Below are 17,190 nucleotides of genomic sequence, written 5' to 3'. Positions count from 1 at the left end.
CCCAGTAGCCGCTTTTAGCTCCTGCTTCTTCAATCTCCATTTTAATCCCTGTGACCCATACAAAGTATCTGCTGGGGTGATATTGTTGTAGATAATGTGATAATGTTGTAGAACACTTTGTTTTTTTGCATTGCCCATTACTTTAGTTGTGACAAAATGCAATTTTAGGCGTTCCACACATAGGGTGCACTTTTGACCCAACGATGAGGGGGCTCCAAGAGTTTCACATTTTTGCAAAGGTTTTGGGGTGGGAGGGGACTTCCCTGCTGTTCTGGGTGTGGGTGGAGAAACCAGAGGAGCTCCCTCGCCTTCTGAGTACACCGTCCCACCTTCGCCATGAGTTGCTGTGTCCTGTCTGCTGGGCTGATTCCTGGAGGAACGTCCTTCCTTCCTTGGCATCTCCCTTCTCCATGCATCCCCTCCATGGTCTCTATCTTCCTTCCCCTTCCTTCATACCTCTCTTTTTTCTTTTTCTCTTTTGCTATTCTATTTATTTTATTTTCCCCTTTCTTTTTCGTTTGGTATCCCTCCTGCATGTTTCCTTTCTTTTTGTTTTTTCTCATTCTCCTCTTCCATTTTCTCTTTGTTTTACTGCCCCCGCCCCATCTCTCTTTTCCTCCATGTAAGCAGTGGTCGAAGTGTACGAAGAGAAGTAGTGGAACTATGTTCCCTACTGGCCTGCAACGCTCCCCACAGACACCATCGCTGCGCCCCCTCCCATGCACAATAAAACCCCCAAAACACATGGGCCTGCTCTATAAGGAAACGTCTTGTGCAGTGCACTGAAAGTGCAAGTTTCAACTTCTTCCTAGACATTTATTTTAAAACGAAACCGGTCCGGAATGGTTTCTTTTTAAAATAAAAGCATAGGAACGGTAAAACTTAATTAAAAGAAGTAGAGGAGCACCACTCCCGACTGCGCCCACCCACTTCAACCACTGCATGTAAGCAGTAACAAGCCAGTTACTTATCACATTGTAGCTGGAGTTCTGTGATGCATAGATCAACTACTTATTGGAAACTAGATAACCTGAAAGCTGTGCTGCTACATTTTGGAGATGATTTCATGTGTTAATGTTACATTTGACAGTTCTAGCACTCCTGCTGGGTGTTGCCACCGCAGGCACGTTTCTGAGTGTACCTAGTGAAATGCCTGGCTCTGCTCTAGAAGCCTTCCTTCCTGCTCCCGAAGCCCGTAGTCCTGCTTCTGAAACTTGCTTCCTTGCGCCTCAAGCCTCCCCTTGGAAACTCTGCTTCGGTGGTCCTGAGAACTGCCACTCTGCTCCTGAAGCCTGAAGGCGGCCTCTATGCATCTCAGCTGTTAGGCAGAATCCTGGGAAGTTCCCTTAGGGAGCACTACCCCAGATTAGGACTAGAGGTGAGAGCAATAAATCCCCTTTGGTATCAGTCTGTACCACAAAGATTTAGTTGGTAGCTGTGGCTGAGCGGTCAGATTTATCTCAAGAGGGAGATGAGCAGTATTCAGGGTTTACACAATAGGCCTTCAGTACTATGGCACAAGGAAACACTGACCAATGTTTTGTATTAAAAAAGGGAATATATATTTATTTCATACACTTTTAAGTCAACACATAAATCGCAGTTAATAAAGTCAGTTAAGTTTAGAGAAAAGAAAAGCATATACAACTCTCTATTCAATTGTAGACAAGTTTGCGGTATAGTGAAAACTGAGCAACATGGCACATCACAAGTTCAAACAGTTGGAAGGAAGAGGGGTTTAGAAGATTCAGGTGCATCCACACATTTCTCATTGAAAACGAATCTAGTGAGAGCAGATCTAACAAATCAGCCAGAGTGAATAGGCCTGAGCCAGAGTCAGTGGTACAGAGTCAAGGCTTAGGAGCAAAAATGTTCTTGTAGCTGCAGTCAAGTCTTTAGTAGAAAACTTTTGAAGAGGTAGATGCATGGCGAAAGACAATGTTAAGAGAGAGGGCGGCCGACCCCACAAGTAATCAAAGGATTTAAAACACCTTTAGGGCTACCACGGAAAAAGGGCGGCCTGGCGGAACAATGTCCCTTAAACGTGAGGAAGTGGCTCCTGCGGTGGCGGTTGTTCCTGGTAGTTCCTGCAGGCCGATGGTCCAACAGAGGAAGAGGGGCTCTCGTTGTGGAAGAAGGTTCGAGTCACTGCACTACCCAGGGATGAAACCAGCCGCAGTGCTGCCAAACAAAGTTTAAAAGGTACGCTCCATCTAATCGTGGTCCGGGTCGATAGCTGCCTGGCTATCCGGTCTTCAAGTGTGGGGCACTGTCGAGTGGACCAAGGCAGGTCCGAGGATGCGATAGGTGAACTGGTTAAACCCACCAGCTCAAGGGAAGGAAGCTCCTCCGCTGAAGATCTCCTCTCGTCGTGTGGAAGAAAATTGGTGAGACTATCCGGCAGGGCTTCGCCGGTGGTGTAGATGCTGAAGATGTCTGTGGCTTCTCTCCCCTTCGGTTCCGTAGTTCCAGTGGTGAAGTCTTGCTCTTCCAGTCCTCAGGACCCTGCTTTTATGCAGAAAGAGACCCATTCATACAGCCTAGCTGTCACTCACACAGTGGAGTGGTCTTCTTGGCGGGAGACCCTCCAGCCTATCAGGTTAGAGTGCGACCTGAGTTGCTGTGGCAACCCTGTCCAGGGGTCCTACTCCCCCTCCCAAACAACAGACCCACTCCAGAGTCAGTGGCACCGAAAGGAGGGCTTCTTGGCAGAAGCCCGCCAAAAGGACAAACAAAGGATCCCCGACCTGGGTTAGGAAAATGGAGTAAGACTCGAGAAAGAAGTTTTATCAAAGTTCTGGCAAATAAAACCTACCGGAGTAAAGTTGATAATAAAATAAACTGGCGGTATGTTAGAGGCTGTCAGAAAAAGTGGTAGCCTCGAACAATGGGAAAATCCCGTAGAGAAATATTTGCGGTCGAATATAAAAGGTAGTAACCACTGCCACCAGCCAGAAACTTTGTAGAGGGGGACTTTAAGGTACCCTCTCGAAAATGAACATAGGGGAAAAACTATTAACCCCTTCCAGTACTTCCATATTAAGATGGGGTGTACTGGTTAAGTTCATAAAAATCGACTAGTAAAGTCAATGGGGACTTTACATGCCCTGGGAGACAGTAGTCAGTCCCAGGGTATGGAGTCTATGTTTGGGGGTCGCTATGACACCCCTGTGTCACTGCACGGAGGGTGCTGTGTAACACATGTGCATAAAGATGGTTCCTATGGGTGAGAGAAAAGATCCCGTAGGCATTAAACACAAAAATAGCCTAGAACACACATAGCAAAAATGCCTAAGAGTGGGAAAAAGAAATAAACCCTTCAAATCCAGCATAGCTGCTGGGGGACTCTATAGGTAAGGGAAATTAGCCATAAAATGAGAATTCTCCCTAACATGAGCCTTTCCCGAAGACTCCCTCTCTGTTCCTGATGCCTGCTTATCTGTTTCCACAGCCACTCTTGCCGACTGTATCTCTTCACCTGATGCCTGATTCACAGGACTGCCCTTCTGATGAATAAACCTGCCTGTCTGCTTCTAAATCCCACTTCTCTGCTCCTGAAGCCTGCCTTTCTGTTCCTGTAGCCATCTCGGAAGCCTGCTTCTCTGTTCTTAAAGTCTGCCACTCTGCTCCTGAAGCCTGAACGCAGCCTCTCTGCTTCTGACTCTTTCCCGAAGACTCCCTCTATGTTCCTAAAGTCTGCTACTCTGCACTTGAAGCCTGCCTCTATGTTTCTGTAGCCCCTCCTGAAGTGTGCCTCTCCACTCCTCTATGTTAGTAATAATAGGGGCCCCCTTTCATATCCATGTTAAATTTGACAGGTGGCCATGCCCCTTTTGTGTCCTTACCCCCAAAATGTATCATATACATTTTATATCAAATTGATAAACCCCCCAATATTTTTGATGAGCCCCTCGATAATTTTTATATAAATTGTATTGCCCATCCAACATTTTTGATATTGATTTTATATAAATGTTTATTAAAAAAGAAAATACATATACATTGTATTTTCAATTGTATACATTGGATAGGAAATAGCTGGAGCAGCCCCTGGCCATGTAGCCTCGTCGAGCATCCGCGAGCGAAGTGAGCTCTGACGACAAGGACTATGAATCTAGGGTAGTACAGAGTGACACAGTTATGACATCGGAGAGTGACCCCAGCCCCTCTGGGAGTCAATGGGAGAAGCAGGGAGGTGCTGTGTGGTGAAGCCCCATACATTTGATGGCACCCAAAAAAATCATAGTTAAAGTAATGGAGGGAGGGGGTAAATAGCTGCAGATTATTAAGGGTCTGGTTTACATTTTATATCAAATTGATAAGACCCCACTGTAGGGGTCTGCTACATAGAGAAGTACCCGACCCCTATACATTTGAACTTGCTTTTACCAACCCTCACCATTAAACTTTAGACCAGCAGCAGCGTTCTGCATGCCTATTAAAAGGCACAAACTGTTGGTTTTGTCAACGCTTGTTCTTTAACAAAGTGCAATGTCATTTTTAACATGGAGCTCCTGGACCAAGTTGATACTGAGTCCAAACCCTCACCATCACACTTTAGATCGGCATTGCCTTTTCCCATGCCTATACAAAAAGCTCAGACTGCTGTTTTTGACAAAGCGTGTTTCTATTTAAATAATGAAAGCAACTCTCATCATTAAACTTTACGATCGCTGTGCGTAGACAAAAGCACAGCCGCAGCCTTTTTCAGCGCCATGCCCATACAATAGCACAGCCGCAGCCTTTACCAGCGCCATGCCCATACAAAAGTCAAGCCTGGCGACTTTAGTCCTTCTCAGTCAAGCTACACAGTGTATTTGTAGAAAAGCACGTTTTTGGAACACAAAATGGGCCTCATTACGAGGACAACGATAACCCGTAACACTGAATCCGGTGCCTGGCGGCCCGGTGCCACCGGGACATTACAAGTCCGGACGGATCAGGAAGTCAGGCAATGGAAAATGTTAGTTCCCCTTCCACAAGAATGGGGACTCGGAAGCACCGGCACCGTTGTTAACGGTGAAAGTGCTTTCGTGACAACTCTGCTTTCCTGGGCCATTGCACCCGGCGGATCAGACCTGCCGGGCACAACGGCCCTGGCAGGCAGAGTTGTAGTTGGCCGGTCTGTAAAGCATGCCGGTAAGTTTCAACCGGCACTCTTATTTCTAGACCGGCAAACTCGGAATGAGGCCAAATAGCCCTTAAATAGAAAGTAAACAACAGGCAACAGGCTACAGCATGCCTAGACAGAAACACAGCCATTGGACTTTGTCAGCACCCTATCAAATCACAGCCATGAAACTTGAACATGTCTATCTAAAAGTCCAACCAGTTCTGCCAGCGCCGGTCACTGAAGAGTGCACAGGGGGCTTCAACGCGCAGATCATGAAGCATGTTCACAAAGAACCCGCTCGGCCGCACGGCTGTTTATACCCTGTTTAAAAACTCAGGGTTTCGCTGTTGCAGGATGCCGTTGTTGCAGGATTCCGCTGTTGCAGGATGCCGCTGTTGCAGGATGCTGCTGTTGCAGTATGCTGCTGTTGCAGGATTCCGCTGTTGCAGGATGCCGCTGCTGCAGGATTCCGCTGTTGCAGGATGCCGCTGTTGCAGGATGCCGTTGTTGCAGGATGCCATTGTTGCAGGATTCCGCTGTTGCAGGATGCTGCTGTTGCAGAATGCCGCTGTTGCAGGATGCCGCTGTTGCAGAATGCCACTGTTGCAGGATGCCGCTGTTGCAGGATGCTGCTGTTGCAGGATGCCGCTGTTGCAGGATGTCGCTGTTGCAGGATTCCGCTGTTGCAGGATGCCGCTGTTGCAGGATGCCGCTGTTGCAGGATGCCGCTGTTGCAGGATTCCGCTGTTGCAGGATGCCGCTGTTGCAGAATGCCGCTGTTGCAGGATGCCGCTGTTGCAGGATGCCGCTGTTGCAGGATTCCGCTGTTGCAGGATGCCGCTGTTGCAGAATGCCGCTGTTGCAGGATGCCGCTGTTGCAGGATGCCGTTGTTGCAGGATGCCGCTGTTGCAGGATGCCGTTGTTGCAGGATGCTGCTGTTGCAGGATGCTGCTGTTGCAGGATGCCGCTGTTGCAGGATGCCGTTGTTGCAGGATGCCGCTGTTGCAGGATGCCGTTGTTGCAGGATGCTGCTGTTGCAGGATGCCGCTGTTGCAGGATGCCGCTGTTGCAGAATGCTGCTGTTGCAGGATGCCGCTTGTGAAATAGTCGAACCCTCCAAAGGGGATTCAGAAGAAAAAAAAGTGACAAGTACTGTGCTGCCTTTAAAAGTATTTGTAAAAGCTTAATTAAAATAAAATGCAGCTGTGCTGAGTTTAAAGGCGTGGTTTTGTCCCCTGTGGAGCCTCCGCTTAGGCGGCAGGGTCCACCCACGGACCCGTGCTCTTGTCATGCCCAGGGGGTTTCAGCCGGCATTTGAAGAGGCAGGGAGATATGAGTGCCACGCAAGCCTCCCCAGAGTACTGCATGCTCACAACACACAATTTAGGGAGACAATATGAGCCTTTTTTTGAAAATGATTTAGCGCTAATGGGGTCGACTGAGGGCACCGTGGATCAAAAGAACTGCACAGCTTTTAAGGTTCTTCAATGGGGCCTTTTACAAAAACGTGCAACTTGTCTTAAAAGAGGCGTCACTGCCCGGTTTGCTACAGCGCTTGGATTGCATAACTGTGGCCGTGTGGGGTACAGCGCTGGCGCCCCTGCGAAGGTGAGCAGCTAACACTGACAGCCCCATCTAGGCTGGGCTTGCAAAGGAGGAGGTTCACCGCTCCGGAGCCGGTCGCCAGTGACCTGAAGGAGGGCACAGGCCCGGGGCTGGGGGCCCGGGGCTGGGCCTCTCCGTAGGACACCGCTGGCAGGCAGCCACCGACGCTTTGACCAACACGGCCTGACTCTGTACAAGGTAAGCCGTTAGCACGACATGTCTGCCAGGTAAAACATGTCAGGTTGTGTGTATATCATTTTCAAACTGTGCTTTGGTCAAGCGTGCAGTGTGTTTTTAATATGTAAAACTTCTGTGTCAGGCCTAGCCAGTCTATTCGGTTTTCGCTATGGGGTTTCTGAATAAATGTTCATTTTTGAGGTGGCAGCTTTTAAAGCCCTGTGTGTTGGCAGGTATTGGCTACCACCCACTGTGCGAAAGATAGCTCCATGCCACGAGCGTGCCACTTGCAATGGAAAGACCAGTGTCTCTCTGTGGGCCTTGCTAAATTTTAGAGGCTTTTGCGAGCTGTGCTGGAGCAGAGTGAATTACTAATCACGCACCGAAATTGTTTTCGAGCAATGGGTGCGAGAATATTTAATAGCCGCAATGTAGTTTACAGCGCTCAATTTCAGCTCAACAACGCAGTATTTGAAAGCTTGTGCTCTCACATTTCTGCGGGGCTGTATTGAACATGTGTAATAGCCAAAGTTTAAATGCAGCTTGATAAACCTAAGTATTGTGATGGTTCAGAGGATAGCTCAGTGTGTTGAGCCCTCACTGCAGAAAGCTGTGTTCTTACGTTCTGTTATGTTATGTATGTACTTGTAACGCGCCGGTAGCCCGCAGCCATCAGGGCTGTAACCATAAGCAAGGTTACAATAACCAATTCCAGAAAAGCCGAGTCAGCCTTTCCTAGGGTGCAAGTTGATGAACCAGCACGAATGTGGACTTTATTTTGTAACACAGCAGGGGCTATTATCAGGATCAATGTGGTCCAGGTCTAGACATTGTTTTAGTTTGTGGACTGGAAAATAAAATGTTAAAGTGCCGAAACTGTAGAGTGGGAGCATACAAAAAATCCCAGCAACATCTTTTAATCAATGCGTGATCCTGGGCAAAGCGTTTTTCAATGATTTTAAAATAAAAGGTGGTAGCCCCGCGCAGACGACGAGCTGATAATGAAACAGAACACAACTGCACAGTTGCTTTTAATTATGAACAAAAGCATGACAGTTTAGAGGAACCCCGGCTACAAACAGCAGTTCCAGGGTAGTGTGAAATCATTTTACACTTACTATTTAATTTGCATTCTATTCATAAAATCGTGTATGTAAAAAACGTCCACCTCAAAATGGCATTTAAACATTGTTCAGACAGGCAGGCATTGATGCTAAAATGGCAAATGCCAGGTTTTTCAAGGCCTTGTCACTGTGCTTGCGCTGTAGGTTTACCTCACGAAATCGGTTGTTTGTTCAAGGTTTACTTATGGGGTTGTGAGAATCCTACTGCTAGAAATCTACTGTTCAAGGTGTAATTCGTATTTGGTAGCTCAGCAGGTTGAGGTGCTGTTGCAGATTGATAATATGTTTGGAGTTACTCGTAAATCCGGTATGGATTTTTTAAATTCTTTGATAACCCGCTATAAAAGGTATCTACTTGCATGCCTTAGAAACAGCACGTGCTGGTGCTGGTCTAGGATCACCCGGATCTTGCGTTGTAAAGGAGATCCTGGCGAGCACCGCTTCCTCCTAACGCAGCCGTCTCTCAAAGACGCTCAAGAATCACAGACTACTTTTGACCCGTTTTGACACTAATGTTGTTACGAATAAAAGACGCCGGGCTTTGTGAACTCCCAAATTTGGCAGACCCTACACAGCGGGCTTCAGTATTTGCCCAAGATCACACACTTTAGCTAAACGTTGTACCCAAGATTCCTTCACACAAACTGCTTGAAATATAGAATTATTTTTAAAAACTGCATTTACTGTGTTTACCAGAGACCCGAGGAAAACGTAGCGAGGTATCCGGTCATTATGTTAAATGTATTTGACGAGTGCAACAAAGTGATTGGTGTTGTGTAAAAGATGTCAAATTCTGATTCTATATTCTTGTGTATTTATTTAGAACTGTCCTGCAACACAGAACCTCCAAGGCCTCGGACCATGGAACTATGAATGCCCATGGATGTGGACTGTGGACCCTCGCAACCGGCAGCCGCTGATGCCATGAATCTAATGGTGGACCCCGGATCTTGCCCCATCGCAGTCATCAGACCATGGCGGAATGTATTTAGGCTAGCCCATGCATGCGGATTGTGGACCCGTGCAACCAACAGACCCTGATACTATGGAGTTTCTGGCAACTGATTCAAAGTGCCTGGTTGTTATGGGGCACCGAGGATGGGCACACAGTCTTTCCCCGATTCGGCAAGAGGAATTGTTGGGTTGTGGCCACCAGCAAGGGTGAACGGATGGGTACCCAGACGATGGAGACTGGCTTTAAAGGTTCCTCAATGGGGCACAGCAACCGATACTGGGGTGATGGATGGGGATTCTGGATGCCGCAGCCGAGAGCCCGAGGACCCCAGGACGGCAGCCATTGTTTTGCCACCACAAGGGGGAATGTATCTGGGGCACACCAGCTTTTAAGGCACCAGTCCTGGAATGCTGGAGGTACTGGTGTTAAGCACACCAGCTGGCGCTACAGGATGTGATGGTGGACACTACAGTTTTAAGTATGGAACATTGTTCTGCGGTGCCAGCTGTGAGCCACATGCGGGATGATTCGTTACAATGCTTAAAGGCATGCAGGGATGTCATTTGTGGTCGCCAGAGGTCGCAAGTGCGACCTCTGAGGTCTCCCTTGCGACCTCTGTGGTCTCCCTTGCAACCTCTAAGAAAAATGTTTAAAAAATTATATATATATATTTTTTTGCAATGCAAGCTCCTGGGCTGTGTCCAGCACCATGTGGCTTTTTAATTCTGGAGTGGCTGGCTTTCTTGTTCAGGGCCCCAAAAAAAGAAGAAAATTAGAACATGAGGGCCACAAGTCTAACACTTTCAGCACTGAACCTAAATAAGAAAGACTAGGAATACCAAAAAATGTATCTTTCTGGAATTCTATACAATAATTGCTAGACTCATTAAAGGTTTATTTCAGGCACACTTCAGGGGGTGAGTCATTGATTTAGTCTGTTCTCAAACTCCTCAACTCAGCCTTCCATCCTTCTGAGGTCGATAAATGGGTACCAACACAGGTTGGGTGATATTGGGTGTATATTTCTTCTATGTAAAGTGCTTAAGCGTAAGTGCTATATAATAACACATCATTATCATTTGGTCAGGGACGTCTGCTTGCATTCATAGTAATTTGGTATTATGGGCCTATACACACTGATCTTAACGATACATATGGCAATCCATTCAGGTATGAAATGTACATCACAGTGATATAGTGATATCGTAACCATATTTTTCCCAGTGTACAATGCTACGTGATGCCACTTCCTGTTTTGTCAACGGGTGAAAGGTCGTATTCCATCGCTTCCTGTGATATCACTTTGGGGTGGGGTCAAATGACATCACTTCCTGTGATGTCATCAGGGGGTCAATGGTCATGTGATGTCACTTCCGCTTCCCCAGGCATTTTGGTGAAATGACGTCCCTGAAGGCATGGCGGACGTCACTCACAGTGAATGGGTGTTTCTATACAGCCTTTAAAACGTAAGTGAATTGAGCTCCAGACCTAGTAAACTGTGAGCTGTGATGGTGGGACAGGGCTGCGTGCTGGTTTCGAAAGGTGATCGATTGATTCAATCTGCACTAACCCAAAAGATTAGGAGAATTGTTTGTGGGGATAGACACTGTCCAGCTGAAATGGCCTCTATTCATCTTGCTGCGTCGATGCCACCCCAATGCGCTGCCTCAAACCTCATACATATGGTAGTGCCCTGCAAGATGGCTACCAGTTTCTGACAGCGCACAATGAACAGTAGTCTCCCGGGCAATTAAACATACGGAGATAAGACCAACTCCCATGTCTGCAAAGCTTATATAGCCGTGCCATGGTCTGCTAAGTGTTTCCATGTCCCACGATTGTTGGGCTCCCAAATTCAATTTCCCAGTGTGTTAAAAAACAATGGGCCGCATTCAGACCCTGCCATTCTGGAAACAAGGGTGCTGGTAAGCTTAGCGGCACGTTGTTTCTGCATCAGCAAATTACAGGTCTGCCTGCCGGAGCCGACACGTCTGACCCTGCCAGGCACACCGGCCCTGTAGGCAGACCCATCCGTGTCCCTATAGGACCCTCTGGGAATGGGGACTTACATTTTACCGGCACCTGACTTTCGGGGCCCGGGGTTGTAATCCCACAGTGGCACCAGGAAGTCAGGTGCCGGTAAATATTTACAGGTCCGGCGGCAACCCACTGGTAGCACTGCCACGGTTACCGCCGGACCCGTAATGAGCCCAATGTCTGCTGCATATTGTTGTGCGTTTCCATCTACAGATGTTGGGAAGCGAGCTTGGCAACTTTTATCCTGCGTTTAACTTTTTAATATTTACAAAGAACAAAAGAATGCTGAGCTGCAAAAATGCATCATGCTAAACCAGAATAATGTACCTTCTGAAAGTGAAATATGTGTAACTATTTTGCAAAACTGTTGTCAGGAAAATTAAAAATATTTTGTGCACCAAATGCAAATGTTGTCTGGTTGGCTGAAATTTAGAAAAAATATGAAAATGCCCCTGAAAATTCCACACAGCATATTCTCAGGATTACAACAGCCTCTAAATCTATCCACGTACAGCTTTCTTCATTGTCGGCCACTTGTCAAGGGCCTGGTGCTACAGTCTTGAAATGCTGTATCCACAACAACTGGTCGTCCTAAAATGTTTCCAAAGAAAAGAAGGTGGCTATAGAGGGGACAGCTGAAGAGTTTGCTCTTCTTGCAAAAGCGGGGTGATGGCGTCGTTTCAGTGGTGAGCAAAGATCAAGTGACCAGCTGACTGCATGGGGAGTGGCTAGCCTCAAGCAGGGTACCCACTGGACACCGCTTAGCAATGTGTTGTGAATGTGTTTTCAGTGATGCCTCACCCACAGCTGCAGGCCATCAACAGTGTGTCCAGAGTCGCTCACCACCACAATCCTGTGGTGGCCGAGGGAAGCCAGAGTGAGTTAAGTTTCAAGGCTCTCACGGCACAGACCATAGCACGCACCTATGCATGTGGCAGGTGTGCCCCAGTTGGTGAAAAATGATCTCTCAGCGCCTGTACCACCACCAGTCGTCTCCAGGTTCCTGTGCAGATCTCAGACTGTAGGGGTGGGCCTCCACATTCAGCATCAAGATAAAGGAAGGACTCTGACTGGAATCTTCACCCATGCATGCTTTGCAATGTCCCCCAGGCAGGGTCAGGAGGCACTTGGTAACTCAGCGGCAGGCCGCGGGTCTACCAGCAGGCTCGTCTCCTGATGGAGGGCAGCACCGTCCATTTTCAATGTCCTAGCAGAGCCTTGTGCTGCTCATGGTAAATTTCAACCGTTTGGCCAGCCCAAAGTCCTTGCAACGATGAACAGCTGGATTCAGGCTTTACTGGGGAAATGGAAAAATGGACACTCCTATGGCCAAGAACAGGAGATATACCTTGAGCAGGAGGCTTGATAGGTTAGTCTCACCAGTCAGAGGAAAGAATGCACCTCCCAGAAGTCTTCTCTGTCGATGTCAAGCTTCCCGGCGTGGTGGTATTGGCTGGGCCAATGCTGGTTTAAGCGGGCGTCCTCTGGTGTCCCTCAGTTGTCTTTTTTTCGGGCCAATGACTTGATTTGGCACGATCTCGAGCCTCCGCTTTGTTTAACCGCACACCGGAACCCCAGTATCACTGCTTCAAACCATGGCTGACCTCCGGCTCGAACCACTGGAGCTTTACTCGTCTATCCTACCCCACGCGTACTAAACCTCTTGAACTGGCTCGACCCTGGACGGATCTTCGGGAGTGCTCTGACCTGCATTGCTCCAACAACACCACCAAACTTTTCTGAGCGGACACATTCAAACCGACTTGATGCCAGCTTGCGACTTGGATGAACACATCTCAACACACCCGAACAGCCCGTAGCCTGGTTCGACACTGTTGAACTGACAAGAAGGTACTATTGACCCATAACTGTCCCACTGGTCCATGTTGGACCCTAAAGACTGGTTGGGTCACTTGTGCACCTTTTTCATCAAAGACATGTCCTTTTTAAAGAACATTGTGGTTGCATTTCACACCTGTATTCTTATGCAGGGGCGGCAATCTTTATTTCTCTGTATCTTCTCTGTTCTTTGCACAGGGCTGGGTTTTGTTCAGTGTTTTTATATTACGTGTTCTTGCAGATGGTGTGTTTAATTGAAGTATATATATTTCTTATAGAGCCTTAATTGGACCTTCCCTTTATTCTGGACTGTTTTACTTCGCTGTTTGTGTTGCTACTTTATTTATTTATTTATTTATTTATTTATTTATTTATTTATTTATACATTTGTATAGCACGCCTAACCCTGAGGCATCTGGGCAGAATTCTTGACAGTTACAATGACATTACATCAGCAGAGATTGTGTACTTATAGTTTCATAATGGAACCATGCAATTACATTGTAGGCATGGAATACGAATACAAATATGGTAGCAGTAAGATAATTGTGCAGAACAGTATAAGTATGCAGAGAGATTGCATCAGGCCAAGAGTTTTGTTATGAGGGAAGGTGAAAATTACCACCCATGTGCGAAGAGCCAAGTTTTCAGACTTTTTCTGAAGGTCCAGAAGGAAGGTTCAGCTCTTAATGGCAGTGGGAGGGTGTGCCAAAGTTTGGCAGCTACCACAGGGAAGCTGCGGCCCCCTGCTTTCTGACGTTTGCATCTCGGAATGGTTAGTAAGTGTGCCTAGGTTGAGCGTGTTGGTTTGTTCGTTTGGTTTTTAGTGAATTTGTGTGCCAGATATTTGGGAGAAGATTTGGATAGGCACTTGTGCGTCAGTGAAAGAGTTTTGTTGAAGGCCGCTCTTAGGGCATTATTTTGGATCACATTCACACCCCTTTGGAGAGTGTAGCCTTCCTTGGCCCATGATTCCATAAACATACAAAGGAGGTATATCTCTTAACATTGTCTATGTTTGGGATCACGGTTGGTTTGTAGACGTGTGAGGGTTGTGTAAGTGTTTTCACTACTACTCACCCTTGTACTCCTGCAGAGCGGAAGTCCTTTCGTCACAGTATTGCTCACCTGTCTTGGCTGCCTGTAGACATAGGCCCGTCCACCTGATGGATTTATTGGTGAAGTCTAATGTCCTACTTATGAGCAGGACAGTATTTAATTCTTCTCTGGTATTTGTCAGCACATGTGTCAAGGGTCCCATTCCTTTTGACTGTTCCTGGTGTTGGAGACCTAGAACTGTCAGGCCTCCTGTGTGCAAAATGCAGCGCTATGAAGCTTTCAGTGCTCGGATTCATTGACTAACTGTTGATTGGTCAAGACCTTTATGGCGGTATTTACAATAGTGCGATGTGGCAAACTCGCATGCAGAGGTCTAGCGGATGCATTAGGTGAGACCCTGATCACTGAGGACTACCAACCTCTCTCTGAATTTGGCCCAGAGTGGGTATATGTGGGCATGCCACAGTATCCCCAGCACATAGCAGGATAAACCAATCACAAAGCCCTCCTCTACGGTGATATGTGATATGTAATTTATAACGCGCCTATACACAAGTGTTTCAAGGTAAAGCTTATGCCCAATGTCAGGGCCCAATTGCCATCCAACGGAAAATGTACATAACAGATAGATTAGTGGAGTGTAGCAATGTGGTAAGGAGGTGGTACATGGAGAGGGAGGAGGTGTAAGAGACCGATAGATGAGAATAGGAGGTAGAGAGTAGAGGACGAGGAGTGGAGGATGTGGAGAAGAAGCTGATATGGGAGGCGATGAGGAGAAGTAGAGGAGCAACGGAAGGGAACAAAGGTTAGAGAGGTAGAGGAGGGGGAAGGAGTGACAGAGTATGGTTGAGCCAGGAAAACAATGGAGACATGGGGGAGAGATGGTAGAAGAGAAAGAGAGAGGTAGCAATAAAGAAGGGGAGGATGAAGGAAGAGAAAAGAGAATAGGAGGAGAGGAATAAGAAGTAGAATGGTGGAGGTGACTTGAAAGGGAGGAATGTAGAGAAGGGAGGAATGGATAAAAGGAGAGGCAGAAATAGACCTATATAGGTGGTTGGAGCAAACAAAGGAGTGCGACAGCAGAACCCACCCAACCAGCATTGGACCAACGCAGGATCGTGCCGTGAGGGTGGAACCCAAGATTACACTCAAAGAGATGGCAGGCCAGCCTGTCGCGGTTACCTGTTACCAGACTGGGTGGGAAGCCTGATAACCCCTGGGGTCCAACTGTCCTAAAAGCGACTGATGCCGGACTGTCATCCAGATGGCACAGGACACAGGGTGTGGTGGTGTCAAGTCCTGGCGGATCATCAAAACAACTTAACGAGTCCATTGATAGCCAAGACAGAACCAACGATGGCCAAGGAGAAGTGCAGGGCACCATCAGTCCAAAAGACTGTGAATGACTGTTTGGCCACAATAAGTGGAGTCTCCTGGAGAAAGGGAAGAACAGAGGACCACCACCCTTGAAAAAAAACAGATAGTGTTATGAAACCTTAAACCCACCGAGAGGGCTCCATTTGAATCTGATCCCTGTTTCTTTTCATACTAAAGGAGAAAGCAAACTCATATATGATTTTGAATCGTCCGTTGAGCCTAGGGCTGTGACAGCATGCACTGCTGCTGATGCGATATTCCATGCACAAACAACGCTTGTGCACGTCCTTTGGAATTAGTGGTATGCAATTGTACAATACTTCCTCCATGGGAATCTTTTGCCAAGCAGTCACTTGTGGTGTATAATACTATAAAGAAATGATTAATGATAGAAGATAAGTTGTTGGAAGTATGATATTACGTAAAACGATTATATTGTCGAATGCAAGAGAGGAACCCTGAGGAGCCAGGATTGATACTCAAATGCAAGTTAGACATGATTTCGACTAAAGACTTTTATTATAACATAAAAAGGGTTGGGAAAAAGCCTTGCTGTCCCTGCACTAGCAGCGTTTCCTTACCTAAACTCACAACTAAGGATCTGTCGGTGTCAGAATGTCCAAAACAAAACTGTCCTGTGCCCAAAGTACTATTCTGACCCTCACACTCTAAACAAATTAATTCTAAGGTCAAAAGGATAATGTCTTTGGCCTTGAGTGTTTTGAAAGAAAGGAAAAGCATGGAAATCCCACAAAAATAAGTCTATCAAGCACAGGTATCCTTGCTCCGGATGGTCCTTCCCTTCCCCTGAATTCCTTATCACTTTCTTGGGTTAAACATAACAGTTCTTGACGTTCCCTTTGGGTCAAGAACAAAAGTTATCTTCAAACTGATTGTATGCCTTTATATTTGCGGTTGGGATACCTGGTATACACTCCTGCCAGGGTGTTTGTTCCCAAGTCTCTTAAACCAACACAGCCTGCAGGATAATTCTTGTGTATCATTCACCTCCAACTTGCCTGATCCATTTCTTTCTAAAGATTTCCTAACGGCCTGGTATATTTTTCTGCTAGGGCTTCTTGAAACACACAAACCTATAGATTCCTGGTATACCCTCCTTCAAGGACCTTTCATATGTGAGCTCCTGCTCACTCTCCCACCTTTGATGGTTCTGCTTTTCAGCCTCCTTGGCAAATACACTTGGTTTCTTATATAGGGTTCCTTTAATGTCTCCTGCATTGACAAACTTAAAAGTCTCCCCCTTTAGAAAACTGCTCTGTCAGTCTTTCTTTCTCTGGTTTTAAAAATCGTTCCATTTCTCTCTCTCTTGGTTTTGCTATGAGTAATTATTTCAATTTGCTGCGACTGCCTATACGCCCCTTGAACGGTCCCTTCGTTGGAATCACCGGTTCTTGATGGCGTCCCTCGTTTCTTCTGCGAGATGCTGGTCACGGTCTCCTGCTGCTTTCTGCGTTGTAACCGTTTCTCCACCGTTTTCCTGATTCCTGAGGTTTCTGCTGTGCTTGTCTACTTTGCATGGGATTCCGGTGAGCAAAGCGCTGTTCTCAGATGCCGGAGAACGCCCAGGAGCCCTCCCCTTACTTCTGGCATTCTCGCTACATGTCATCTGCTTCAAGCAGCCTTCTCCCTTCAGGATCCCAAGCCGGTTGGCTCCACTGACTTACTTCCAGACGTCCCTTCATACGGAGAGGAGCAACCCACTCCTACCATCAGCCTCCTTGCTTTTCTTGATTTGGTGATTTAAATATCCCGGGCACAGGTGCCTATGCTTGTGGATTCCTGTGCTCTATATTACCCACTCCTCATCTTCGTCCCAGTGTTGTGAGGATTGTGGGCATAGTAGTCCCTACTTGAAAACAAGGTATGAATGTTTGCAATGGGT

The 17,190-nt window shown here is 47.0% G+C and overlaps 1 long non-coding RNA gene across 1 annotated transcript in view; it reads left to right on the top strand.

Moving 5' to 3' along the window:
• The window catches only part of LOC138453000 (uncharacterized), a 132,066-nt gene extending 120,652 nt beyond the window's left edge, over positions 1–11,414 (top strand). Inside the window, exon 2 of the long non-coding RNA XR_011260348.1 lies at positions 8,844–11,414. This is a non-coding gene — a long non-coding RNA (uncharacterized lncRNA). The remainder of the gene's footprint in view (positions 1–8,843) is intronic.
• Positions 11,415–17,190: the final 5,776 nt, after the last annotated feature.

Source organism: Ambystoma mexicanum, chromosome 4p (assembly GCF_040938575.1).
Source record: "Ambystoma mexicanum isolate Mex_15411 chromosome 4p, UKY_AmexF1_1, whole genome shotgun sequence".
Classification (NCBI taxonomy): domain Eukaryota; kingdom Metazoa; phylum Chordata; class Amphibia; order Caudata; family Ambystomatidae; genus Ambystoma; species Ambystoma mexicanum.
This window is presented reverse-complemented; position numbering and strand designations above follow the sequence as displayed.